At 35.1% G+C, this 27,895-nt stretch overlaps 1 long non-coding RNA gene and 1 pseudogene across 2 annotated transcripts in view; both read left to right on the top strand.

The window, feature by feature from the left end:
* LOC134730858 (uncharacterized) overlaps positions 1-27,895 on the top strand; it is a 303,347-nt gene that overhangs the window by 229,304 nt on the left and 46,148 nt on the right. The gene's annotated exons all lie outside the window — the stretch shown is intronic.
* Positions 17-511, top strand: LOC100980439 (probable ribosome biogenesis protein RLP24; annotated as a pseudogene).

The raw sequence follows: 27,895 nt of genomic DNA, 5'->3' as shown, positions 1-27,895 counted from the left end.
CCCAGGCGTGTTCAACATGCTTATCGAGAAGTATTATTTCCGTTCGGGGCCCATCTACCCTGGCCATGGCATGATGTTCGTCTGCAATGATTGCAAGCTGTTCAGATTTTGTCAAGCTTAGTGTCATAAAAACTTTAAAAAGAAGTGCAATCCTCGCAAAGTTGGTGGACCAAACCATTTCGGAAAGCAGCTGGTAAAGATCTTACAGTGGATAATTCATTTGAATTTGCAAGACGTAGAATCTGAAAAACCTATCAAATACCAGCGAGAGCTATGGAATAAATCTATGGATGCAATGAAGAGAGTTGAAGAGATCAAACAGAAAAGCCAAGCTAAATTTATAATGAACAGATGGAAGAAAAATAAAGAGCTACAGAAAGTTTAGGATATCAAAGAAGTCAAGCAAAACATCCATCTTCTCCAAACCCCTCTTGCAGGCAAATGGTAACAGGTGGAAGACAAAATGGTACAGCAGTTACAAAAGGATGTGGAGATAGAAGATTCTTCTTAAAAATCTCTGAAAATGCCCTTTGGAGACTTGGAACTGGTGAATTATTAAATTTACCAGTTTACTAAACTTTCACTAAACCACTTGCACTAACAAAGACTATTCTAGGAATGTGAAGGATACATTTTTTTGTAAATGAAATGAGATAAGATCATCCAAAATGAAATTACTACATGTCTACTATGGGAATAGATTCCATATTCCATATTTTGAATTAGATGAAGTTTCGTTTATTTAAAAATAATCAAATTGTGTTTAGTCAGATGATTATCTTCTAATCTAAAGTTAAAAAAAGTTTATTTTTTACATAAGGTCACTTAAATGAAAAGTGATTGAAATATATGTCTCCTACATTGCCATCTACAAAACATCAGATATTACGGATGTTACATTGCATTTCAGTGTTAAATCTTCACTGATAGATGTACTTATCTATCAGTACATCTGATACTTATGATTTAAGTAAATCATAAAAATTCTACTTATCACCGTAGAAATGAATTGTGGATGTAAAATGGTTATGTCATTTGGATAACGGCACTACGCATCGTTTGTATAATAACTAATGGCAAAAATTCATGGCTAGTGATGTATAAAATAAAATCTTCTTTGCAGTAAAATATTCCCTTTATTAATATTGTAGAAGGGAGGATACAACAAAGAATTAACAATTTGTATGACAGCGTCAAATATTATTTTGATTTTAGCATTTCCTGTTTTGGTTTATTTGCAGCTTAGAAGAGCATAATGACATTGTTTGATGAAGCCTCATTATTCTGGACTGTTTTGACCTGGTTTTACCCTTCTGATAGGGAGTTGTGGATGTTGGCGTGAGAACTGAATAATCTTTGCCTGGAGTGACATTACACTCTAGAATTTCCACTTTGGAGAATATTCAGTTCTAACTTGTGATTTCTGGTGGAACCAACTTTATTTTTCCAGCCTAGCAATGGTCTAGAAGCAGAGGAATCTCAGTGCCTTTTAAAAGTAATTATGTGGTTTTTCTTTTAGAAAGCATCTGTTTTTAGAAAGTAGAATTTATGGGTAAAACATCTGTTCATTATTTGCACATAAAATCATTTAAAAAGTAAAAAACAAAAAACTAATAAGTTGAGGTGTTTGTAGTATTTACTGACACCCTTAAATAAATTATCTTAAAATTCAAGAATCACATCAGACTTGTTTTGAGATTAAATCATAAAGAATTGAAAGGGGTATCATATTTTTGTAAATTGATATAATTTTTATTTGAACTTCGATTTTAATTTGAATTAATTTTGTAATTTTTGTAGTGTGCATATGACAGAGAACCAATGCTTTAGATTTTAAAAAAATAGCCTCTTTCCAAATATTCTGTTTAAGTCCCAAAATGAAACTTAAAATAGTATTAGCATAATTAATACTACTATAAATACTGCACTTTCTAAAACTAAATAGGTAGGACTAGTTAGTTAAAATGTTGAAGGCATTAAGTTAACTTCATCATGAAAATTAATGTGAGACCTGAAAAAAGAGCAAGATGATTGGTGAATAAGAACAGAGTGAAATATTTTATTGAAAGGAAATCTTGTAAGAAAAATGACAGACAAAGATGCATTTTTTTAAACAAGAGAAATGTAGGCTGTATTCAACTCCAGAAAGCATCCATTGCCACTATTTAAAAATCAATTTCTCCTCATAACATTCCAAATGCTGATGAAATCACAGAAATTTAAAATCTAAGTGTATGTTTAAAACATCTGGAGGAGAAATTTCCTTTCTAGCCCATAATGCTCTAGTTAAATATGAGTATCTATTTTTACTATTGTTAATAGCAGATATAAGTTCCATTTCCTTTGCATTTTTTTTCAGCTTTTATAGCAAACCTGAAAGGTTGGTGATAAAACTTTATAAATTTTAAGTTTCTTTCAAGTAAAAACAGTTCCTTTTAAATTTTACAGTCATTGATGGACTTTGAAAAGACATGCTCCATCTCAACTTTTAGTTAGAATTCTGTTGAGGCCAGAAGTAGTTGTCTTTCTTCCTTTTCAGGATATGAAAACAGAAAAATCTAAAAAATGTGTGTTGGCAATGTACTTTAAGATTTTGAAAGTCCATATATTAAAAATGTTTTTCATACATAAAGTTAATTATCTTGCAATTATATATATTATATAATACATAATATAATATTGTATATAATACACACACACATATATATATAAATATATATATATATATGAAATAACTCTTATTTGGAGAAGAACAGTGCTTTACCATGTCTTGTTAAGCTGATAGTCTATCTGTTCTCTTCTTATATTAAATGATGCCAAGCCACATCCTTACGTAATAACCCAATAATATAACAAGTACATCTACTATTGGGACCATTTTCCCGTACTACCTCTATTTACAGTATGGTGGAGGCAAATGCCTTTCTTGGTTTGTTGTTGATTATTACCTGCCTTTTGAATGCTAGTGAGATTTCTCAAATGTTCATCCTTACAAACGTGTCATCTTTCTGTGTTTTCATGGTGCTATTCAGAGCAGTACTTCTTGGCCACTTTGGAATTCGTAAGGAGAAGGGGTAGAATACAATTTTTTAGTCAATTTTATAAGACCTATTTGAAAAATTGAAAATGAAACTGATTATATACAAAATGAACATCTTAAAATTTTCTTGGCTAATAGAGATACTTGAAGGAGAAACTGTAATTTCTGCAGATCAATGACTATCACCTGAAGAAGACAGCATTTGATTTTCATATTAATCACAAAGGTGTTCTTGGTTACAAGTAGGTGAAAAACACTGATTTGGATGCTCTGTGTTTTGATTCTGTGATAAGGATTCCTCATTATTTATTTTTCAATATGAGAAAAACTACTTACCCTGACATTTTATATATATATATGATATATTATATGTAAATATATATAATATGTAATTTACTAAAATATCATATATTATATATCATACATATAAAGTGTCAGAGTAGGTAGTTTTTCACATATTAAAGAAAGAATTCTTATCACAGTATAATATATAATATATGATATTATAACATATAGGATTATCTATAATATATATTATAAATATAATTTGTAAGTATATTATATCTTATTATATATATATATACACATATATATATACACACATACACACACACACACACACACACACACACATATATGTTTCCTGCGTTTTTTCTTTATTTTTTCTGGGGGGTTGAAGGAGGAGGGTAATGAATTATTACCTAATTTACCAAATGTATTTATCATTTTAAATTGCATTTTTGTTTCTAATTCTGGTACTGCACTATATTTTGAGATGCAATATAAATGAAAATTCAACATTATATCCATCCTGTAGGGCTTTGGTAATTCAGTAGGAGTGAGGGACAACGAGTCACAGTAATGGTGATTTCATGCTGAGACACCTACCCTGAAAGGAGGAGTTTTGGCGATGCGAGCAGGGGACTAGCTTGACCTGGAAGTACTTGGTGGTCAGTGCTGGCAGAGCATGCAGTTCAAGAAGTATTTCCTGTGTGTGTGACACTACCTGAGAGCTACAATAGTTCACAATCAGGAACAGAAGCTTCTCCTGTAGATAGAGCATGTCCGTCAAGTAGGCATTTTTTTCTTTTACTCTCAAAGTAAAACTTGTTACAGATTTATCAGTAAATGCGGAGGCTGTGGTGTTTTCATCAAAATACGTAGCCTGGAGATGACACCTTAATTTCAGAGTAGTGGTGAGTGTAAACATTGTTTCAAAATGCTTGTAACATAATGTGAAAATATCTGTAATTGTCCTTGGTAAGACACAAAGATACTGCCCATTCTTCTGTGGTTTGTTGTCTATATAATTGAAAGGAAAGCCACCTGTTAGTTAAAGCTGATTGAACATAAATGTGTAATTATTTTCCCCATTCGAGTTCATGAATCTTATGAATATCCACAGATGACTTCAGTGAAATAATCCTAATGGAGAAAGTTCAAGGGTCTCTTCTTGTTGCCTAAATGAAGAATATCCGCACTCTAAATTCCATCTCTAGACTCCTTAGCTTTACAGCGATCTCACAGGTACTAGCGTATTCTAAGCAGGGTCATTTATGTTTTCTTTTTTATATATATATACTCAGAAGAGCAGAATCAAATGTGCAGATCCAATACCAGATGCCACTGAAACTTTTAAAAAATTGCAAAAAATACTTTTCTAGAAAAATTGCAGAAATCTAGTTTCCAAAATTTTCACATTAGAGGGGAGGCATCAAGGTTATCTTTGACTTTCATTTAGGCATAATCAATGGGAAAACTACCTGGAGTTTCAAGAACAATGTAAGTTATCATGTCCTCTTTAGAGAATAATCATGTTTTATTCTTGAGGACAATTATGATGTGACATGCACACTAAAAACCTGAATGGAGATATTCATGATTAGAATCACATTTTCTGAGATCCTATTAAGTGCTTCGTACTATGGAAGGTATTTTACACATTCTAAATCCCAAAGAATTGTGCAAGGTCAGAGAAATGAGCCCTAATTTACAAATGTGGAAACTGAGGCTTAAGTTTATCTGGCTCCTGTTGTGATTTTGATTTATATTTTCCTAGCGTTTAATAGAAGTCATGCCTCCCAGGCGTTTGATTCTATAGAACATAGGACAGGCAGTATCATAAAACTTCTTTTATTGCAGGGAGGATTTTGGATGCAAAGGCCTCCTTAGGAACAAAGCTTTACTATGGTAGACTCCTAGAAATGTGTGGAAGCTGTTGTGTTTCTACCTTAGTGCCTTCAGTTAACCTCAAAGCTTCTCGAGTAATTAAAAACTGTTCTCCTGCTTTCTTGATGATGCATTTAAATTTGTTTTGATTCAGTTGGAAGGCTTTGTGATGAACACCCTTATCTAACTTGTCACTATCTCCTAGATTTTGGGCTCCTGTGGCAAACTGTTACAGAGGCAGCATGTTGGAGTTGGTCTGGAATTTCTTTTTCCTGGTTATTCTCTGAGGTGTCCTTTTATGAGACTGACTGCATTGAATTGCTCATAAACGTAGTTGAACTGAGAGCTCTCATGAAGGGAAAGTTCTCTCTCTTTCTCTTTTTACGCACTCACTCTGAGCAGCTCCATCAAATTATTGTTTGATGCATTAAACTATAGCATCAAACTCTTGAGAATTCATGATGTCAATCAAAACCTTGTCTTGGGTCCCCAAATGGCATATTTTATTTCATAATTATTATTTTCACCTGAATACCACTCTTCTTTATTTAACCAAACATATTAAACCCTATTGAAATATATTTCCATTTCCGTAAATGTTCCTATCTACCTAGTCAAAAAAATCATATATTAGGAATATTCTTTTGTTCTTTTTCACGTATCTCTCTCCTCCAAATATCTATCAACAATCCTGGCAGTTTTGCCAACAAATGATATTTCAACATACTTGAATTCTCTCCATCTCAACTCTAGCATCTTATGTATTTATGCTATAATTTATTCATTTCAAGAAATGTTTCTATAGCACCTGCTAAGCATCAGATACTATTCTAGCCACAAGGGCATAATATGAAACAAAAGCAAAGTTTTGTTTTCTTGGAGAGTACAGTGGACATTATGGAATGCCTTCAATTTGTATAATGGATACCAGTAATTATTTTGAAGGGAACAATATATTCCAGTAACACTATGTTCTCTGTGTAGAGTTCTAGTGCTAAATACTCTGATTTCCTTGAACATAACAGGATAGCATCAAAGTCTCTTCTGGTCATCTAACTAACTAGGTTTAACATAGGTCATAATGAGCTATTAGTAAGTGAAACAATGTAAACTACAGACATTCACAGTATTTATATTATTCTTTAAGGGATTACAGATCTTGACTTGCGTAATAATAATGCTCTACCCCAAATCCTTAAATTATATGCCATTTCGAAAACTGTCTTGGTTTAATACTCCTGTCCCATTCAGTTACAACACAATTGTTTCAAAACAACTTGTACTGTTGCATGTTCTCAAAATACAGTGTTAACAAAAAAAGGTTACAGAATTTCAAATGCCAGTCAATCTAGGAAATTTGCCAAGTTTCACTGTTTGAGTTTAGAAAAACAGAATTAAGTTAGTCCAACTTTTGACAAAATCTAAGAAACATAGAGAAATTTCTCAACAGAATTGTTTTTTTTTATTTTGCCAAATCTGTGTTTCAACAACCATTAGGATTTTGATGAACATGCTTTTTTTTTTTTTTTTTTTTTCATGAGAAGTACAGAAGCTAGCAGGCCAATAAGATAAAAGCAATATTGTCATTTAAAACTACTTTCTCTAAATTTTTTTCTATTAACTTTCAGAATAGTTCGATTAGTTCTGAAAATAATGGAGCAAACATTAAATTAATATTTAATGTATGATCAAAGAGATTTCACAATCTTAAAATAATTTATCCGTTTTGGAATTATGAAAATACAGGCATACCTTAGAGATATGGCAGATTAAGTTGCAGATAACAGGAGTTAAGCGAATATCACAATAAAGCATCACATAAATTTTTTGGCTTCCGAGTGCGTATAAAAGTTGTGTTTACACTACAGTATAGTCTATTAAGTGTCCAACAGCATTATGTCTACAAAAACAATGTACCTATCTTAATTAAAAATACTTTAGTGTTAAAAAATGCTAATGATCATCTGAGGCTTCACAAGATGTAGTATTTTGCTGGTGGAGAGTCTATCCTCATTGTTGATGACTGCTGACTGACGAGGGTGGTGGTGGCTGAAGGCTGGGGAGGCTGTTGCAATTTCTTAAGATACGACAACAGCAAACTTTGTTGCACCGATAGACTCTTCCTTTCAGGAGAGATTTCTCTGTAGCATGAGATTCTGTTTGTTACCATTTTACCCACAGTAGAAATTTAATAAAAACTAGAGTCAATTATCTCGTTTCCTGCCACTGCTTTATCAACTAAGTTTAGGTTCTGTTCGAAGTCCTTTATTGTCATTTCAACAATGTTCACAGCATCTACAGTAGGAGTAGCCTCCCTCTCAAGAAACCACACTGTCTGCCCATCATAAGAAGCAACCCCTTATCCATTCAGGTTTTATCATGAGTTCATAAAAATTTAGTCACATCTTCAGGCTCTACTTCTAATTCTAGTTCCTTTGCTATTTCCACCATGTCCGCAGTGACTTCCAAACAGTAAATGTTTTGAACTCCTCAAAGTTAGCCATGATAGTTGGATCAACTTCGTCCAATTCCTGTTAATATTGATGTTTTGACTTCCTCCCATGAATCAAGAATGTTTTTAATGACATTTAGATTTTGTCTAGAAAGTTTTCAATTTATTTTGCCCCAGTTCATCAGATGAATCAGTATGTCTGGCAGCTATAGCCTTTCAAAATGTATTTCTTAAATAATAAGACTGGAAAGTCAGAATTACTCCTTGATCCACAGGTTGCAGAATGAATATTGTGTTAGCTGACATGAAAACAGCATTAATCTCCTTGCATATCTTCATCAGAGATTTTAGGTGGTCAGGTGCACTGTCAATGAGAAGTAACATTGTAAAAGAATTTTTTTTTTTTTTTTTCCTGATCAGTAGGTCTCAACAGTGGGCTTAATCTATTCAGTAAGCCATACTGTAGACAGATGCACTGTCATCCTGGCTTTATTGTTGTATTTTATAGGGCACATGCAGAGTAGATTTAGCATAATTCTTATGAGCAGAAGGATTTTCTGAATGGTTAATTGGCACTGGCTTCACCATAAAGTTACCAGCTGCACTAGCCCCTAACAAAGAGGGTCAGCCTGTACTTTGAAGCTTTGAAACCAAACACTGACTTCTCTCTAGCTATGCACCTCTCAGGTGCCATTTTTGTCCAATGTAAAGCTCTTTGGTCTAAGTCAACGCATCTGTTTAGCGTATTCTCCTTTATCAGTTCTCTTACATAGATTTTCTGGATAACTTGCTGCAGCTTCTACATCAGCACTTGCTGCTTCAAACCTTGCACTTTTATGTTACTGAGATGGCTTCGTTTTTTAATCTCACAACCAATCTCTGCTAGCTTCAAACTTTTCTTCTGTAGCTTCATCACTTCTCTCAACCTTCATAGAATTGAAGAGAACTAGGACCTCACTGTGGATTAGGCTGTGACTTAAGGGAATGTTGTGGTTGGTTTGATCTTCTACGCAGAGCACTAACACTTTCCTCTATATCAGCAACAAGGCTGTTTCCCTTTCTTATCATTCCTATGTTTACTGGAGTATTATTTAATTTCCTTCAAAAAATTTTCCTTTGTATTTACAACTTGGCTAAGTATTTTGCACAAGAGAGCTACTTTCGGCTTATCTTAGCTTTCAGCATGACTTCCTCACTAAGCTTAATCATTTCTAGCTTTTGATTTAAAGTGAGAGATGTGTGACTCTTCCTTTCCCTAGAACATATAGAGGCCATTGTAGGGTTACTAATTTGTTTATTTTAATACTGCTGTGTCTCAGGGAACAGAGAGGCCCGGAGAGAGGGGAAGAGATGGGTGAATGGCCTGTCGGTGGAGCAGTCAGAACGCACACATTGATCAAATATGTTCGCTGCCTTCTATGGGTGTGGTTCATGGCACCCCAAAATAACTACAGCAGTAACATCAAAGATCACAGATCATCGTAACAGACATAATAATTGTGAAAAACTTTCAAATATTACAAAAATGACCAAGGTGTGACAGAGAGACACAACGTGAGTTTATGCTGTTGAAAAAATGGCACTGATACATTTGCTAATTCAGGGTTACACACAACTCCGATTTGCAAAAGATGCAATATCTGCAAAGCAAAATAAGGCAATGCGCAATAAAACAAGATATGCCTGTATCTGAAATTTAGTTTTTATCTATACGTCACAACATGAAGTTATTATTTTAATTAATAGTTTGGAGCTTTGCACTGCCCTAATGAAGATTATATTTCCCAAAATGCACTGGACATTGATATGCATCCAATCATTAAAAGTTCTTTATATAATAAGCATTTTCATTTTTGTTTGCATACTTATTTCAGTAATTTCTTTATGCATTACTTCTTGCATTGACCAATTTGTTAACCTTCATAGGGTATATTTTCAGGGTAATATATATTTTTAAAGAACTGCATAAATTCCAACCACTTCCACTTATAAGAAAATATAACTTTCCCAATTATTCAACTTTTCTCAAAAGTGAAAATTTGGCATAAGTTCAGCAGCACTGCATGACTCAGCATATCAACATCAAAATGTGAAACAACACTTCTCCCCCTCCTTGAAATTCTTAAGTATAACTTAAGGAAAACTATTCGTATTTATCTTTTAGGTTTCCTGCAATGCCCAGTGAAATGCCTAGGCATTTTACAAATATCTTTTGAATGAATGAATGAATGAATGCAACTGTAGCTCACTGCAGTGTTGTTATGTGTAGTTACACTAAACAGTGACTTTTGTTTGCTTTGTTTAATGTGCATGGCAGCATTTTGAGTGATGAGAGAAGGGTACGTATGATCTATGAGTTGTAAACACTTGACAATTGCTAAAGCACAACATGGTTTATGATATGCCAGGTGATTGGACATTATATGGTCAACTTCCTCTGTTTTAGCATTGTTTCTTTTGGACTTTGCGTAATGACCAACAAATTAAGCATACTCAAGTATAAACAGTTTTCTTGCTAATTAGTATCAATTATGTTTTTTTCCCATTTTAGAACTCTCATTTTCTTTTCAAATTTTGATGAACAGGAATTATATTATTACATTTTCCAGAGCTGTGCCCCGGCAACAAGATATTTTATCTTTTTCCCAAATTTAGTGAACGCCAAGGTGTTAGATGTGGTGAAAAGAAAGCCATTTAGTGCTCTGCTCCCCCTCCTGGCTGAGTTTCATATTACAGCTTGAGTTTCTGAGTGTGTAAGTTTCATCACACAGTTTGAGTATTGCAGTTTCCATTGTAAAGTGATGTAACAGAAATTTCTAACTTACATGTGTATCCATAATTTTCTGTTAACATCCTGTTTGTGTTCAGATCATTCTTTCATTTAAAATGTACTTCATTATTATAGTAGATTTGTTTGGATCCTGATTCAAACAAACCAGTGTTAAAATAGCATAATACTAGAAATCTTAAAAAAAAATGTAATTATGGAATGGGTAACAAGAAATTATTGTTGACTTTATTAATTTAATACATATATTATGGTTATATAAGAAGATGTCCAATTTTTGTAAATGTATGTTGATGTATGCAGGACTTGGATGACATAATATCTGTTATTTGCTTCAAAGTACCCTATTTAAAAAGTATATTTAAAGGTTGCTTTCATAGAGGTAGAGAGTAGGATGGTGACGGAAGCAGGAAGGGGTAGGAGAAAGAGGGGGAGAGTGAGAGGTTGGCTAACAGATACAACATTGAAGCCAGGTAGGAGGATTAAGCTATAATGTTCTCTAGCACTATTGTGTGACTAGAGTGAGCAACTTGTTGTATATATTCAACTAGCTAGAAGAGAATATTTGGAATACTCTCAACACAAAAGTGATAAATGTTTGAGGCTATGGATTTACTAATTACCCTTATTTGATCATAAAATCTTATACCCATGTATCAAAATATCACACTGTACCCCATAAATATGTACAATTATTTTGTGCCAATTAAAAATAATTACTGGGATCTATGTACAACGCCATGATTGTAGTTAACAATATTGTATTCTATAGTTGAAAACTGCTAAGAGACAGATTTTAAGTCTTCTCACCGTACCAAAGAAAAAGTTAATTATGTGAAGTAATAGATGTATTAATTAATTTGATTATGGTGATCATTTCACAATGTCTACAGAGCATATATATATCTCAAAATATTGAGTTGTATAGCTTAAATACATACAATTTTTATTTGGCAATAATATGTCAATAAAGTCATTAGTAGAAAAAATAATAACTAAAAATATCTGATCATTTTTAATTGGATATATGGATCAAGTGTAATAAAATGTTGAAGTCATTGTTCAAAATTTTGAAAAAAATTTGAGTCAGCGTGATAGACAGATGGGAGTCATTATACTATTCACTCGACTTTTTTACATATCTGATTTTTTTTCCAAAATTAAGTTTTAAAATGTTTCTTGATTGTGATGACGAAGAAAGCTTCCACAACTATTCCCAAGCAGAAATAATATTCACGACATTTGGGACTGAGGAAAGTGATTGAACTATTACTAAAGTTGAGACTGTGAAAAACACAAACAACACAGTTATTGTCTCAGATATTATGGTATTGTCGATAATTCAGTAGATTTTAAATGCCCAGGGCGTCAATCATTACCCCCATTGGCAACTCCTTTCAAAGCTCAATGAGAGCAGAGGTGAGCCCTGCTTCTGAGCAAGGAGGAAGAGGAAGGAGCGTGAGCCGTGGCCCGGCATTCACAGGGAAGGACCTTGCGGCCATAGGGAAGTGACTGTACCAAACCCGATGAAGAGCGCTGCTGGAGCTGGACTTGAAATTACGGTGCCCTTTTCCTATTTATCTCCCTCCAGCATATATGTATTCGTTTTCATATTAAACATTTTGAAAGGTAAACACACTTACTGTTGCATTACGTTCATTTAAACAAATCCATGCCAACAAAAATCCTCCTGAAAGTCAAGGGCCCTTTAGGACCAAAATGCGGATTAGAAGCAACATTGCTTTAAAAGATGATGAAGCAGATGATTCCAACAGCCACACGTACTAGGGGCTTAGCATATCAGGGATGATGGTAAGCGCGCCTTTCACTAGGTCACCACATGCTCACCGCAAACCTGTGCTTAAGTCCTGGTGCCAGGTCCCATTTTCCAGGAGAGAACAATGAAGCCTAGAGAGGTTCACTGACTTGCCCAGGTCCTCACACCTGATGAGCAGGGAAGGTGACCTCAGGGCAGGCCGAATAAGTCCACGGTCAGGGCGTGAGCTGGGAGCCAACACACTAGAATGCTTTTGGATTAAGAAGGTGGAACAATGTTCCAATGCTGGAACAATGATGCGGGTTGCCCTGCCAATTCTCACCAGCCAATACTAGTCATGTTTTGTGTTTTCTTTTTTACCCTTTTTTTGTAAATAAATCTCTGCATTTAATCGCATCGCTGAATCACGTTTTTCCTGGTAACTGCTGGTTATTGTTTTGTAGGGGGAGTTTGGTTGCAAATGTGCATGGTTACTCCCTATTTTATTACAGTCCATATTATTTTTCTGTCTTAAGCATCGCCCTCCACAATTCTGTATTGAATAGAATCCATCTCACAGAGAATCAACCTCACAAAGCCCCTTCTCAAGCCACAGAGGTCTCTATGTTAGATTTACTTAGCCAAAGCCAGCTGGAAACAGTTTCTTTTCTTCTGTGATAAGTGAGTACATTGATGTAGAAGCTACTTTTCAGGATAAAATAGCTACACTTTTTAAAGTGTCTCATACATCTAAAAGCCTGTGTGTCTATAACTTGCATAGGCTTTAATTAGAGTTATATTTGGTAGAACCGGAGGACATATTTTAATTAGATTCCTTAAAAATATTTCTTATTACTCTGTAGCAGTCCCACATAAGTCCTCAGGTACTGTATTTATAACTTACATAAAAGTCAGGAAACGGAGGAGCAAATTACTAGAGCAATAAAGTGGTGGGTAACAAATGCTAAACTCCACTTCTTTTGTTCCCGTTACAGAAGCTAAGTGAAGAGTATGCAAGTCTCTATGTATTATTTTTGCAACCTTCTGTGAGCCTATAATTATTTCAAAATTAAAAAGTTTTAATCTGCTGCTTTTGAAAAAAAATCATGAATTTAAAGGTAAAGAAATTTCGGTCAATAAAGCAGAGTTAATATTTCAGTTTTACAAAGCTCAGTGTGAATAACAGAAAAAATAACACAAAAAGCAGTATCCCAAAGCAAGGTTATGTTAGGACCCAGCACTATGATACTATTACACCATACTTTATATCATACTTTTTTTTTCTAATTAGCAAATGAAATGAATAGAAGTTTCTGAATGGAGAAATACGCCTGTGAAAAATGTGTGGTAAGTTTTATCGTATGAAAAGTTTAACTCTTTTTCAAAGAAAGTAAAAAAGTTTATTTTCATGTAATAGAAATTATGGTTTTAAAAAAGCTTTTTGTATGTGTGGTGTGTGTGTGTGTGTGTGTGTGTGTGTATACGTGTGTATGTGTGTGTGGGTGTCTTTGGGGCAGAGAGGTAACTGACAAAATAACTAGAACTGAATGGGGGTCTATTGAGATTTGGGGTCGGGCGCGGTGGCTCCCGCCTGTAATCCCAACATTTTGAGAAGCTGAGGCAGGTGGATCACCTGAGGTCAGCAGTTCAAGACCAACATGGTCAACATGCTGAAACCGAGTCTCTACTCAAAAAAAAAAAAAAAAAAAAAAAAAAAAAAAAAATTAGCTGGGCGTGGTGGCATGTGCCTGTAATCCCAGCTACTCGGGAGGCTGAAGCAGGAGAATCACTTGAACCCGGGAGGCAGAGGTTGCTGTGAGCTGAGATCATTCCATTGCCCTCCAGCCTGGGCAATAAGAATGAGACTCAGTGTCAAAAAGAAAAAAAAAAATAGGATTTGGGCTGTGAGGCAATTTCTTCAGAAGGATCAATTTAGAACTCCCTGTTGACGGTAGTTTTATCTCCATTTCAAATGCACAAAGTAGTTTAATCCTCTTCTCTGTTTTCTTAAATACTTGAAAAAAACAAACAAGAAAAATACAAAGCAAATCCTTTCTTTATTTCAAGTGATTTTTTTTTCCTTAAAACATAGAAAGGTAAAAAGGGCTTGTTAGCCTAGTGTTAAGAGAATGATGAAGTCTTCGGAAACTTTTTCCTTTGATGTTCTCCAATTAAATACTTTTACCTGCTTAATCTTTTAATGTTAGAGAGATAGGGATTTTTCTGATCAAGACAGGAAGGGGCCATGAGGATAGAGGAATATCTAAGGCTAACTCATCATCCTTTGAGGATGAAAATGTCTCCTAGGTAAGTAATTGGGATTTTTTTTGTGTGTGATAACTAGAATGTTAAAAGAGTAGCTGATAAATTTACTTGATGATCATCTTTTCTTAGTTCATCTACTAAGGGAAAAGGCTTTCCAGCCCTAAGAATTTCATGAGAAAAGGCAAGAACAAAAGAAATACAAATCTAAATGACTCTCTGGTAGCAGTATGACGTTTTGACTTTGAAGTGGCTGCCTGTTTGAAATATCAGCTCTACCCTTTAACAGCTCTTTGTCTTGGACAAGTCATGTCACTTCTCCAAGACTCAATGCCTTTCACTATGAAATGAGAATAATGGTAGTGCCTGTACCCCTGGGTTTTGTATTAAATAAATTAATACATGTAAAGTACTTACTTAGCAGAATATCTGGCACATAGTAAGTTCTCAATCATTATTAATCTATGTTTTCATGATGTATTTGCTGTAGCAAGTACTAAATTATCTGATGTTATGGTATGCAGATGTTGAGCTGTTAGTTCTTTTATATTCTAAATACAATTACTCAGTTGCCTAATTTCCTCACTTTCCTGTTTTAGGAAAAGACTCTTCCTTTTTCAGCCTAAGGTTTATGGAAAATTAAGAGAATATCAGCTCCATTTCACCTGCTGGCGAAACACTATTGCACCTTTTTGCCTTTTATTTTTCTCCCTAGTATTATCTAATAGTCTATACATTTTTACTTGAAGGGAGAGTACTTGACATCAGAAGTTTTGTCTATTTTATTCATACTTCTCCAGGACCATAGCAGGCACCCAACAAATACTTTTTGAATTGATGTTGTGTGAAAGAGCAATTTGCGGGGCATGGGTTAGTTTTTGGACAACTTGTTGATCCACGGGAGGGATACTTTTAAGCATCAAATGAGAGATATCTCACCCATTTCCTTCTTATCTACCTTTTCCTTCTTTCTTACATTCAGGCAATGATAAACCAAATCCCTCGTCCAATACCATCTTTGTGAACTAACACCATTCTGCCCAAAATGAATTTTAAAAAGTTAATTACGGAAACATAAAACTCGAAGCCTTTTATTCAAATGACTGTCACTAAGATCAGTCCTGAATTATACAGGGATTTTTTTTGTAAAGTATTAAGCTATGAGAGAAGATCTGAGGCATCAACCTTTTCACAAAATCTCAAAAAGTAAGTCAAGAATTCCCAACAACAGGGCTGTGCTGTAATGTTTTTCCTTTACTTCAATTTCTGTTAAATGTTCACTTGCACACATTTGTATGCTGGTCACTAGAGAAGGGAGTTGCAGAAAACATATTATTATTTGACAAATATTTATTGAACGCATATAATATAACGGAATGCAAGGTGGTTGTCGAAGACTTAAGAGCAAGCAAGAAATAACCTGTCCTTCCTCAGAGCTTACAGTCAAGGCAACTTCCCCAGACCAGTTTTTAGGATGTGTGTGTTTTAACTTGTTACTGTATGAAGAAAACACAATTAAAATGAGCTGGTATTATGGTAAGTGTACTCTGAAATCAGACCTTTTTGTGGACCCCACTATCAGTTCCCAATCGCTCCTAAACGAGGGAAGTTGAGGACCCTTAATTCTGTGGCCACCAGCATTGCACTCTCTTCTCTTTGCACTGGCTTCGTCCTGATCCTCTTCTGTTAGACGTGCACGACTTTAATCCCACATGGTTACTTCTGCTCTATTCCTAGCTCAGAGCTTACCCTATCGGAACTGAGTCTTTATTAATGGATTTTTATGAAAGACTTTTTTTTTTTCCTTTGAATATCCTCTGCACATTGCTGGTCATGGCCATATCAAACCGAAGGTTTCCTCTTTGCCTCCTCAACTGGAGCAGTAAGTGGTTGCTCCTCTAAGACATTAGTATAATACAGCAGGGCTCAATCCCTTCTGGCAGAGAGAATCTTGCTCTAATGGGAAGCTAGAATATAAAATGTGAAGTAACACAGAAAAAACACAAAGTATGGGAGGCTGCTGCCAGGAATGAGACCATGAATCTGCTTAAAAGTAATCACTTGATCTGTGATTCATCTTTCTCATCTGTAAGAAGATGCTAATGAAAATTTTGTGCAGAACAAAACAGAGAACATATTTTGTAAAAATCTATTCACCAAGGTACCATGCAAAGGTGGTTATTAACTTCACAAATAAATCCATATTCTTCTCAGTTTCCACTGATTCTCCTCTGAAATATTACTTTAAATCATAAAGCTTAGTCAGCTTTTAAAACTGGCAGACAGGTCTCTATCTATATCCAGGATCAACTGTATAAAAATATAAAAATGTGAAATAGTCAGTTGAGTTGAATTCAACAAGAAATGAAAAGTTATCTTCTTGAGTGGCAAAATAATACTGCTGTCCACTTGTGATATCTGCTATCTATTACCATGAGAATAAGGTTTCTTTTAGTGTGTTTCCTTTTTTTTTTTTTTCAGAATAAGAGAGTTAAACCTGAAATATTACTAGGGAAAGATAACACACTATCTTAACTTCTCAAAAAATGTATAAAAGTTTTAGGTGATTTACAGAGAGCAGACTTTGAGAAGGGAAATATGAAATCTATCATGAGGACATCTGAAGGCATAGGATGAGGGAGAAAGGAGAAAGAATGCGGTATAAAGGTGCAGGGTCTAAAGTCATAGCCTTATCAAAGAAGAGTGCAGCAAAAGCCACCTCCGGAGGCAGCCACCATCCTGGTCTCTAACTTCCTTTAAGTCTTGGAACTAATTCCCACCTCTGGTAATCTGCTCCTTCGCTAGGCTTCACCTCACTCTCTGGTTTCTCCCACTGCTTTATCAGAAGAAAACCATTACACTCAAAATCATGAGTTCCTTCAGGATTTACACATTCCTTCAAACTGTATCTGAAGGTCTGCAAAACATCAGGCACTGGGCTAGGTGCCAGAGACCCTGAGACAAACTAAACACAAATGATTCCTGTCTTGAAGCATGAAGTCTAGCAGGAGAAACTGATGCTCGTATTCTCAATGAATAATTAGCAGGTAATTGATATGTGTCAGGACTTGACCTGCATTAACTCTTTTTCATTGTCATCATAGCTTCATGAGTAATGACATTATTATCATCATCAGGTAAGCAAACTGAACCCAAAGGCATTGAACAACTCACCCAAATTTATATTGCTACTAAGCAAAAAGTCCAAAGTCCAAGCAGTCTGTGGTCTTAATCTGTTCCATAGCACTTCAGTTTTAAAATAAATAGTAATTGAATTACCTCACAAATGTATATAATATGGCATGTTTTCTGTTGCAAGAAAAGTGTTAAGGACTTTACTGTAGATACTCTTACTTTGATTTAAGTATCATTTTAATTTGCAAAGTGATTTTACATGTGATTTACTATTGAATCTGTACAAACACCTTATCTTGTAAGACAGGTTTTTTAATTTCCTTACTACATGCAAAGATATCATAAGGGAGGATTTATGAATCACAACACACATGGCAAATCGAGAAAGGCTGTTTCCTGACATTAAATCTACAATCCATCATTGGTAGATTTTTTATAGCCATGCCTTTAATTTCCAGATATTAGTTGTGTTATGCCAATACTAGATGAATTACGAGCAAAAGAAGCCATGAGTATATCTGAGGATGAATCTTTATGAGAAAAGTAACTGCAGGCAGAGGAAGAATATGCAATGAGCCTTGAAAAGGACTAGCTTAGTATGTTAGCATAGCGTGCATTTGCAACTCTTGTCTTGAGCTTCTATTCTAAATATAAAAATGGCAAACCATAAAAAGCCTTTAATAACTACTGATATGGTTTGGCTCTGTGTCCCTACCCAAATCTCATCTTGTAGCTCCCATAATGCCCATGTGTTGTGGGAGGGACCAGGTGGGAGATGACTGAATCATGGGGTGGGTCTTTCCCATGCAGTTCTTGTGATAGTGAATGGGTCTCACGAGATCTGAGGGTTTTAAAAATGGGAGTTTCCCTGCACAAGCTCTCTCTTTGTCTGCTGCCATCCTCGTAAGATGTGACTTGCTTCTCCTTGCCTTCCACCATGATTGTGAGGCCTCCCCAGCCATGTAGAACTGTGAGTCCAATTAAACATCTTTCTTTTGTAAATCACCCAGTCTTGGGTATGTCTTTATCAGCAGCATGAAAACAGACTAATACAACTGCTGTCATTAATGAATGGTATTGAGCAAGTGTCATTGATAATCAAGAAAAGAGAAACTAGAAGAGAGGAAGAGAGGGAGAAAAAAGAAAAAAAAGAAACAAAATTATTCTGCCCAGACTCGTATTGCTGACCTTACAATCAAAACTCACTAAACATGTAGCTTCCAAAGCACACAAATCAGGTGAAGTGACAGGAAATCCCATAGAAATATCTACTTTGCATAAACATTCAAGAACCACTTCAGCAACTGTCCCTCTGTGTCAAGTAGACAGGGTTATTTTCGTCACCTTTTTTTCAAAACATGTTTATTAAAGTAGACATTATATTTTATTCTTGCAATTATTTCAGAATTATCCATTTACATACAGGTTGATAGCCTTCAGGAAAGACATTTTTCTCATTAAATTAAATGCATTCCAAACAGTATTTCCATGTAATATAGTTCAAGAAAAAAATATTGAGCAAATACTATGTGCCAGACCCTAAGGGTAAAAAGAAAAACATCATTCATATCCACTAGGAGTTCACAGTTAGGAAAATAAATAAGCAAACATACATTTTTCTGCAATATGATGAGAACTAGGAGCACAGAGGAAGATTTTCTTAGGAGCACTTTGCTTGTCAAAGTGTAATGGTCACAAGGAGTGGAAAGAAGAGAAAATGGTCTGGAAAATCTCCTACAGAGAAAGCTGGGCTGAGACATGGAGGAGGAGTTGACACGTTTGCCTGGTGAGGAAAGGAATTGGTGTAGGGTGTGTTGAATGGCAAAAGCTCTGGGTTGGGGCAATAGCAGGTACAGGGCACATGGCAAAATTTTGTGTGGAAGATCAGTGAGGGTCAATGTCTGCAAAGGAAAATCAGTACAAGCCATGCTGAAAACATTTAGTAGGATTTTGGGAGGAAATTGGGAGAAGAATAACTTAAATTTGCAAGTGAAAAGGCAAGGTGTTTAAGATATCACTGCGAAATTACTAAAGATAAAAGATGAGAGTTACGTAAAAACCACGTATCAGTAAAGAGCTTTCAGCTGCACTTAAGCAGAAATTCTGCCTGGCATCAGGTTAAACAAAAAGAAAGAAATTATATAACCTGGGAGGATGATTGGCTGGGCAGTATGATCAGTGCCCTGTAGTTCCTTTTCTTGGCTTTGTCTCTGGGGGCATCAGCTTTGTCTTCAGACTGCTTGTCTTCCTGTTGCAATCGGTGTGAAATACCAGTATCCACATCCATGTTCAGAGGGAGAGGGAGAAACCTCTCCCATGAACCTAGAATAGAAACCATGTCTTCTGGGCTCATTACCTTGAGACTATCAAGAGTTTTCAGAATAGTGCTCTGTGCTGAACATGTTATGCTTGGATTCCTGGTCAACTGTGGCAAAAGGAATACAATCATTATCATTGGCTCAGACAACTGGAACTTAATCCTGCACCTGGCAGGGAGGAGAGGCTCCATAGCCACATGGATTCCATGGGCTATAGAACAAATCAAAGTTCTGTTAAAAAGGCAGAAAAAGGATGGTTGGTAGAAAGCAAAGAGTGGCCAGTTAAGTCTGTAACTAATGTATATATGTGTGTGTTTATGTATATATAATATATATAAAGGGTTAGGGTTATGATACTATATATATAATAACATTATGTATAAATACAGTCCACAATTACTGGTTAGTTGTAGGCATCATATATATGTATATACACACACACACATATATACATATGCAATCTGCAATTACAGTATTAGTATTTAGTTGGTATAATGTGTATAGTCATATATATATATATACAATTTGTAACTAACTGTAACTAACTATGTGCATACAGAGAGAAAGAGACTTCATATATATGTATTGGTTAGTTATCTAACATTATATATATTTACATATATATGCAGTCTGCAGTTATTTTGTTAGTACAATTTATATAGTCTTATATATGTGCAGTGCGTAACTGAGTTTAGTTTGTTAGTTCATTGTGATATATCTACATGTTTGTGTGTGTGTGTGTGCAAGACTATATTTGCAAAATAAATTGTGTGTGTATACATATTTGTAATCTATCATGATGTTCCCGTATGAACAGAACCTCTTAAATAATTTTCTTTCTTTCTTTGGCAGCAAAATCTTCTGTTACAAAAGAAGCTTCATTATCCCCTTTATTTGCCATTTTTCTCAGTGACTTTTCATTTTATATTTTCACTCTCAGGGACAGGAGCCTTAATGCAAGCAAATTTACTCATCAGTACTGTCATGGGCTCCACAAAACCTGCCCTGAGAGAAAGAATCTATTACATCTCTTTCCACAAGTTTACTGTTTTGTATTCCTAATTCTTGTTGCATACTTTCATCCAAGCTGTGGGTACTTTACACAGTTTTCATTTTCATCATTGAAACTTGGAGATCTGACAACATTTTAGTGTTTTCTCACTGGGAGCTTAGGAGAGTCTGGTCAGTAGAGATCTAATATTAGAATGTTTTTATGATATAACTGAGCTTGGGAAGAATGAAAGGCGGTAGAAAGCCGGCACAGGTGACTACACCTGCGAGATGGGAAAATGGCAGCTAACAAACCCTGGTCATTCTTGACCCATTGTTAATTTGAATGTCTATGTTTCTTTTTTTTTTTCTTTTTTTTTTTTTCTTTTTCTGAAAGTGATATGTCTCACAGTCACTTGGCTAAAATCTACTTTGCTCTCTCCCTACCCACCTACAAAAGGCTTCAGAGGGACATGCCTATGGATTTCCATATTGATGTAATGAGCTGATCACAAAGAGATTAGGGCCATATTTGACTATATATGGCAAAATCAACTGCAAGACAAATTTCAACTGCTTGAACTGATGTCAAGCAGTGAAATTAGCCAAGTCCCAGCCGCATGGTTAGCCAAACCACACCAAGGTTGTTCCCCAGGGCTAGAAGCTGGTTACATTCAACCCTCATAAACACAATTAACATATTTCTAGATTTATTTTAGCTGTGGCTGAGTTCATGGGGAGAAAAGAAAAATTAAAAAAAACAAGAAAACATTCCTTGTGAAATCCCACAGAGGACCTAACTGACTCCTTCTTTAACTTTGGTATGGAAGATAGCATTTTAATTAACCTCAGAATAAATCTATTATATCTGAATGTGGCAAAAAGCTACGTTTTGAATGAATCACATTTTGAAAATTTGTTAGCATTTTATACATTCTGTAAAAATTATAAAATGTATTTTGTCTGTGATTATATATTCAGAAACATTGAAGTAGTGTCTGTCTAGAAAATTCATTTAGAATTAAGGATTTTGCTTATTGAGCAAATCCGCCCACATTGTGAGCAGTGGAGTGTATCCATCTGCATGTAACAGTTTCACTGTCACTGAGGAAGAAAAGAACTTACTCAGACTTATATTTGGTAAAGTAGCAGTTAAGCATATGGATAGATCAAATTACAAAGTAATAGGACTTAGGACGATAGAAACTTTAAAGAGTTCATTTGATCCTGACCTCCGCCTTTAGGTTGGAGCATATTCTGTTTGGCTAAACCAAGGACCTCCAAGGAGGAATCCGAGGATAATCAGTAATATTTTGAGACAAGTATTTCCTATCCTAATTTTAAGTTGACATTTCTCATATATGAACCCCAAATCCCTCATGTAGGAGCTGTAAGGTCCCTTCCCCTTTGATTCGATACCAACCTAAGTCATTGGTTCTTAACCATTTTTGTGCCACAAACCTCTTTGGAAATCTGATGACTCACACTCTTAGAATATAAATTTTAAATATAAAATATTAAAAATGCAGTTTTCAATATATTGCTCGAAATTATACACTATTATATATAATAATTTTAGTATATATTAGTATATAATTATTTTATACTAAATATATAATATACTAGATAATTATTACTATATAATTATATACTAAGTATATAGTTATATGTTTATATGTTATTTATTACTATATTATATATATTTATTGCTATATATTTAGTACATAATATATAGTATTATATTAAATAATATATATACTAAATATATAATAATTATATAGTATATGATTATATAGTAATAATTATTTAGTGTATAATTACATATTTAGTATACATTTGTATATGTTAATCAGTATATGTTAGTATATGATTAACATATATTAGTATATGTTAATCATTAGTATATATTAGTATATGTTAATCCACATACTAGTATATGTTAATCATCACTACATGTTAGTATATGTTAATCATGATGATTAACATATACTAACATGTAGTGATGATTAACAGAGGCATCTCTGATTATGTCATCAAGAGAAGTCACAGATTTTTTTCCCATTATGTCATAATTACCACACATGGCTAGATTAGTATATGTTAATCCATATACTAATATATACTAATGATTAACATATACTAATATATACTAAAACTAATATATACTAAATAACATATAGCAGCAGTTCAATAACTACTACAATAATTGTTGTTAATGAAATTTCTAGTCATGTGTAGTAATTATGACATAATAGGAAAAATCTGTGACTTCTCTTGATGACACAGAGATGCCTCTCCTGTCACTCTAATTTGTTGTCCACATTCATATTTAAAGCATGCTAAATTTCAGCAGGAGATCATGTATATAAAGACTAGAGAGGCACGGTCTTCCTGCCTACATGCACACGCTCCCTCGGTTAAAGATCTTCTGATACTGGTAAAGAAGTGTGGCTGCTGTCCTTTGTGTGTGTGGTTTGATTTACTTAAAAAAGTTTATAAAATAGAATCTTGATTAAGGCTGTTTTGTGGGAGATGATAAGACACGCTTCAAATGAATTGCAAGTTAATGAGAAGTTTTATTGAGACAACGCTGGAGAATCTTACAAAATCCTACCGAAGAGGTGGTCTCCACACTGGCCTCAGGGAAGGCAGAATGAGCCCAGTCAGAAGTCTGAGAGGCCAGTGGACGTGGACCGTCACTCCCAGCCTGTGCCTGTGGCTTCCAGCTTCCGGACTCCTTCTCTCTAACCACAATCTCCATCTCCATCTCTGCAGACACAGCTTCTGATCTCCTCCCTCCAGCACATCAGTTTCTATCTGCATTTTTCTGGCTTCCAGTGATTATCTCCATCACTCACACCAGTTTTTGGAGAGAGGGGACATCATGGCCCAGTGAACGCATCCCAACAGAAGTCTCTGTTCACCCTTCAGTCACCAGGAAAGCAGGACTTCACATTGGAAGACTAGATTTTGGAATTCCACCACAGTTTGGTGAAGTATACACATTTTGGGGAAAGAAAATTCTTATGGAATCCCCAGATTTGAACAAATTGCACATTAATAAGAAATGCACAGAGACTTTTCTCTGATGTAACCGATGTAATCTGGCTCAGGACAAAGTAGGTTAGCTTGAATTTTAGCCAAACAGTCTTGAGTTAGAATACAGTAAAAGTATGTAACGTGCAATGCAGGCTCCAAGGCGTTTGCACAATTCCGGGCACAATTGCGAAGAGAATGTATGGGTGTCATTAGAAATTATTTTATTTGGTGAATGACCTTAACTCTGGGAGGATAATCCTGGTCTGTCGCAAGTTTAGACTCCCTGATGTGATAGAAAGTACTGAACCTGAGGATTAAGAAATAAACATCATGCAGCCACTCTTATGGTCTTATGGACACGAATATTCAGATAAGACTCATGACTTCTCTTAAATATTGAAAAGTTTACTACATTGGTTAGGTTATGGTAGATTTATATTGAATTAATAGAGTCGATGTGTGTTTGTGTGTGTGTTTGTGTGCATATGTATAAAACAGTGCCATATTATGAGTTGTGTCTAACCTGATTGTGTTATCTGAAAAAGTAATAAGTGAATCTGCTTATTTTTGTTCTACGGGCTATAACAGAGCTAGTTTGTGCTTCATTATACCCATGTGATGCTAGTCATTGTAAAAGCAGATGATTATAAACTTGGCAGTGTTGTTAATACACTTAAATATCTAAAGTTGGGTCCCACTAGGTAGGAGAGATAGGTTTCACATTGAAACATACCTCATATAGCATATTCAGAGAGTAAGAGAACACTGCAGTTTTCTGATTTGCTTCTCTTTTACACCCTATGTGGTTCTCAGAAAAAAAATGTTTTAATTATTTTTATTCATTTATTTATTTATAGACAGAGTCTCGCCCTGTCACCCAGGCTGGAGTGCAGTGGCATGATCTCAGCTCACAGCAACCTCCACCCCCCAGTTTAAAGGGATTCTCCTGCCTCAGCTTCTGGAGCAGCTGGGATTATAGGTGTGCACCACCATGCCTGGGTAATTTTTGTATTTTTGTTAGCGATGGGGTTTCACCATGTTGGCTCTGCTGGATTTCAACTCCTGAAATCAAGTGATCTATCCACCTTGGCCTCCCAAAGTGCTAGGATTACAGGTGTGAGCCACCGTGCCCAGCCCTAGGTTCACTAATTTTAGACAACTTATTCCTGAATGTTGTCTCTGGCAATTACCTACAATTTCATTAAACATTCAAATATTTAAGCCCTCCTTGAGATCTGGTAATTGAAATTACTAGAGAATGAGATTGGGAAACTATATTTTTAAGGAACTACCCAGTGTTCTTACGCCCAAGAAAGTTGGGAAACCCCATAGTAGAACAAGCCTGGTGGGTTCAGAGGTATGGAGAAGAGCAGGATAAAGACCTACTGAATCTGCCAGAACAAGGGACCACAAACTTTAAAAGCACAGAAAGCCAGAGTACATCCTGACCTAATCTTGAAAAAGTATTGTCATCAGCGTATGCATCAAGACCCATAGACCTAATACCAGTTTGAAGGAAAGGTAACAGATCCCAAGGAGGAACAAAAACAACAACAAGGAAACACAGCTTCAGCAAGGCACGCTATATATTCAACACAAGAAATGAGCAGGATAGTAGTCACAACCAAAATTTGCTCCATAATTTTGAAGGCTCTGGGTGAAATGAAAATGCAGGACCCTTGTTCAAAGGTTGTGAATTTCAACACAGCAATAGGGGTGCGCAGTAGATGGAGCATGGAAGCCTGCAGAACCCGAGGACCTATGTGGCTGCACAGAGGCATGACCACAGTGACAGCCTGCTGAGAGCACTCACCTGTCAGATAATGAGTAGCCAAAACACCTAGAGTACTTTCTATCAATCAACAAGAAGAAGACCAGTAACTTACTAGTCAACCATCAAAGGCTATGTACAAGCTCACTCAATTGGATGTAAAACTGTGAACACTCAACCTTATTAGAAATCTGGAGATTAAATTCAAACAACTGTACTATTTCACATGCATGTGAGAAAAGAAAAAGTAAAAGGATTGTAATGTTCAGTGTTAACAAGAGTATGAAGATATAAAACTCTTATAACTATAGCACAGGAAAATGTGTAAATGAATACATCTTATTTAGAAAGTGAAAGTTGGCAATGACAAAAATTTTCAAGGTATGCAGAATTTCTGTCCAAAAATTTCAATATAAGTATCTACTCAATATAATCAGTTGGTCACAAGATGAAAAAAATCAAAAATTGTTCACTGTGGCATTATTTATAACAAAAACCTAAATAAACATTAATAGAAAAATAATTTGTTATATTAATATAGATAAATATTATAGAGCAAATGAAACAATTAACAATCTTAAATTTTGAAAATAATGTTGAATAAAAGCAAATTATAAAAACTATACACAATATGGCAAAATCCACGTACACTTTAAAACAAATAACACTATGTTTTATACTTAGGTACATATATAAATGGGTAAACTGTAAATCATGCACTTGGGGTAAAGTCAGTGACGATGGTGAGGCATAAACATTTCATGATTTACGCCTTCATAAAAGCAAGGAAAAATGTGCAACAATGTGTCAAAATCAACTTTGTCAGATTCAAAATTGACCAAAGATTGCAGCTACCCATAGAGCAGTTAGTCAATAATTTTTATTCATTCATCAGTTGGTGAGCATATACATTGTTTCAGTTTTTCCAGAACTAGAAATCATTTTGCTATGATTATTGTTGTGCAAGTTTTATGTGGGTAAATGCTTTCATTTACCTTGTGTAAAGACCTGGGAATGGAATTATTGGGTCATGTGGGAATTCATTTCATACGTAAGGTTTTGAAAACTTGTCAATGTGTGCTCCATAATGGTTGCACCATTTTGTATTCCCACCTCCTATGTATTTGGATTTCCATTTTTCTACATCCTTGCCAATACTTTTTTATTTACGATTTTTGTGTTGTTTTTGAGATGGGGTCTCCCTCTGTCACCCAGGTAGGAGTGCAGTGGCGCAATTTCAGCTCACTGCAGCCTCTACCTCCTGCGTTCAAGTGATCCTCCCACCTCCGCCAACAATGTAACAGGACCACAGGTGCACACCACCACACCCGGCTACTATTTGTAGAGACAGGGTTTTGCCATATTGTCCAGTCTGGTTTTAAACTACTGGAGTCAAGCGATCTGCCCCCTTTGGCCTCCTAAAACGCTGGGATTACAGGAGTGAGCCACCGTGCCCAGCCTATTTATGTATTTTTATAATTATGGCCATTGTAATGAGTGAAAAGTTGTGTATCCTTGAGTTTTTATTTAATTTTGCTAATAATTTTTGATGTTGACTAGGTTTTCATGTGAATATTGAATATTTACGTACTTTCTTCAGAGAATTATATATGCACGTTGTTGCTTATTTTTTAAAATTTGTTTACTTATATTTTTATTGTTGAGTTATAAAAGATCCTGATGTATTCTGAATCTAAGTGTCTTATCAGATATATGAATTGCAAATAGAGTCTCCAATTCTTTGGATTATGTTTTCACTTTCTTGGTGGTGTCCTTTGAAACAAAAGTTTTTGTTAATGATAAAATCAAATGGATCTATTTTTCTTTTGTTGTTTGTCCTTTTGGCTTCCTAAATAAACAATTATTGCCTCACACAAAGTTAAGAAAATTGACTCCTGCATTCTCATTTCTAAGAGGTTCATTGTTGGTGGTGGTCTTTGCTCTTACATTTAGGTATTTAGCTATTTCGAGTTAATTCTTGTACACAATGTGAAGTAGAGGTCCAACTTCATTCTTTTCATATGGATATTGAATAATATAATAGTTTCAACATCATTTGCTGAAAAAACGATTTTCCATTGTAGGGTCATTTGCACTCTTATTGAAATAAAATGGCCATACGTTTCTTATTTTTGTTAATTCACTGATATTCCATTGACCTACATGTCTATGGTT

Source organism: Pan paniscus, chromosome 7 (assembly GCF_029289425.2).
Source record: "Pan paniscus chromosome 7, NHGRI_mPanPan1-v2.0_pri, whole genome shotgun sequence".
Taxonomy (NCBI): Eukaryota; Metazoa; Chordata; class Mammalia; order Primates; family Hominidae; genus Pan; species Pan paniscus.
The sequence above is the reverse complement of the archived record's forward strand: the minus strand, read 5'-3'. Positions and strand labels throughout refer to the sequence as shown.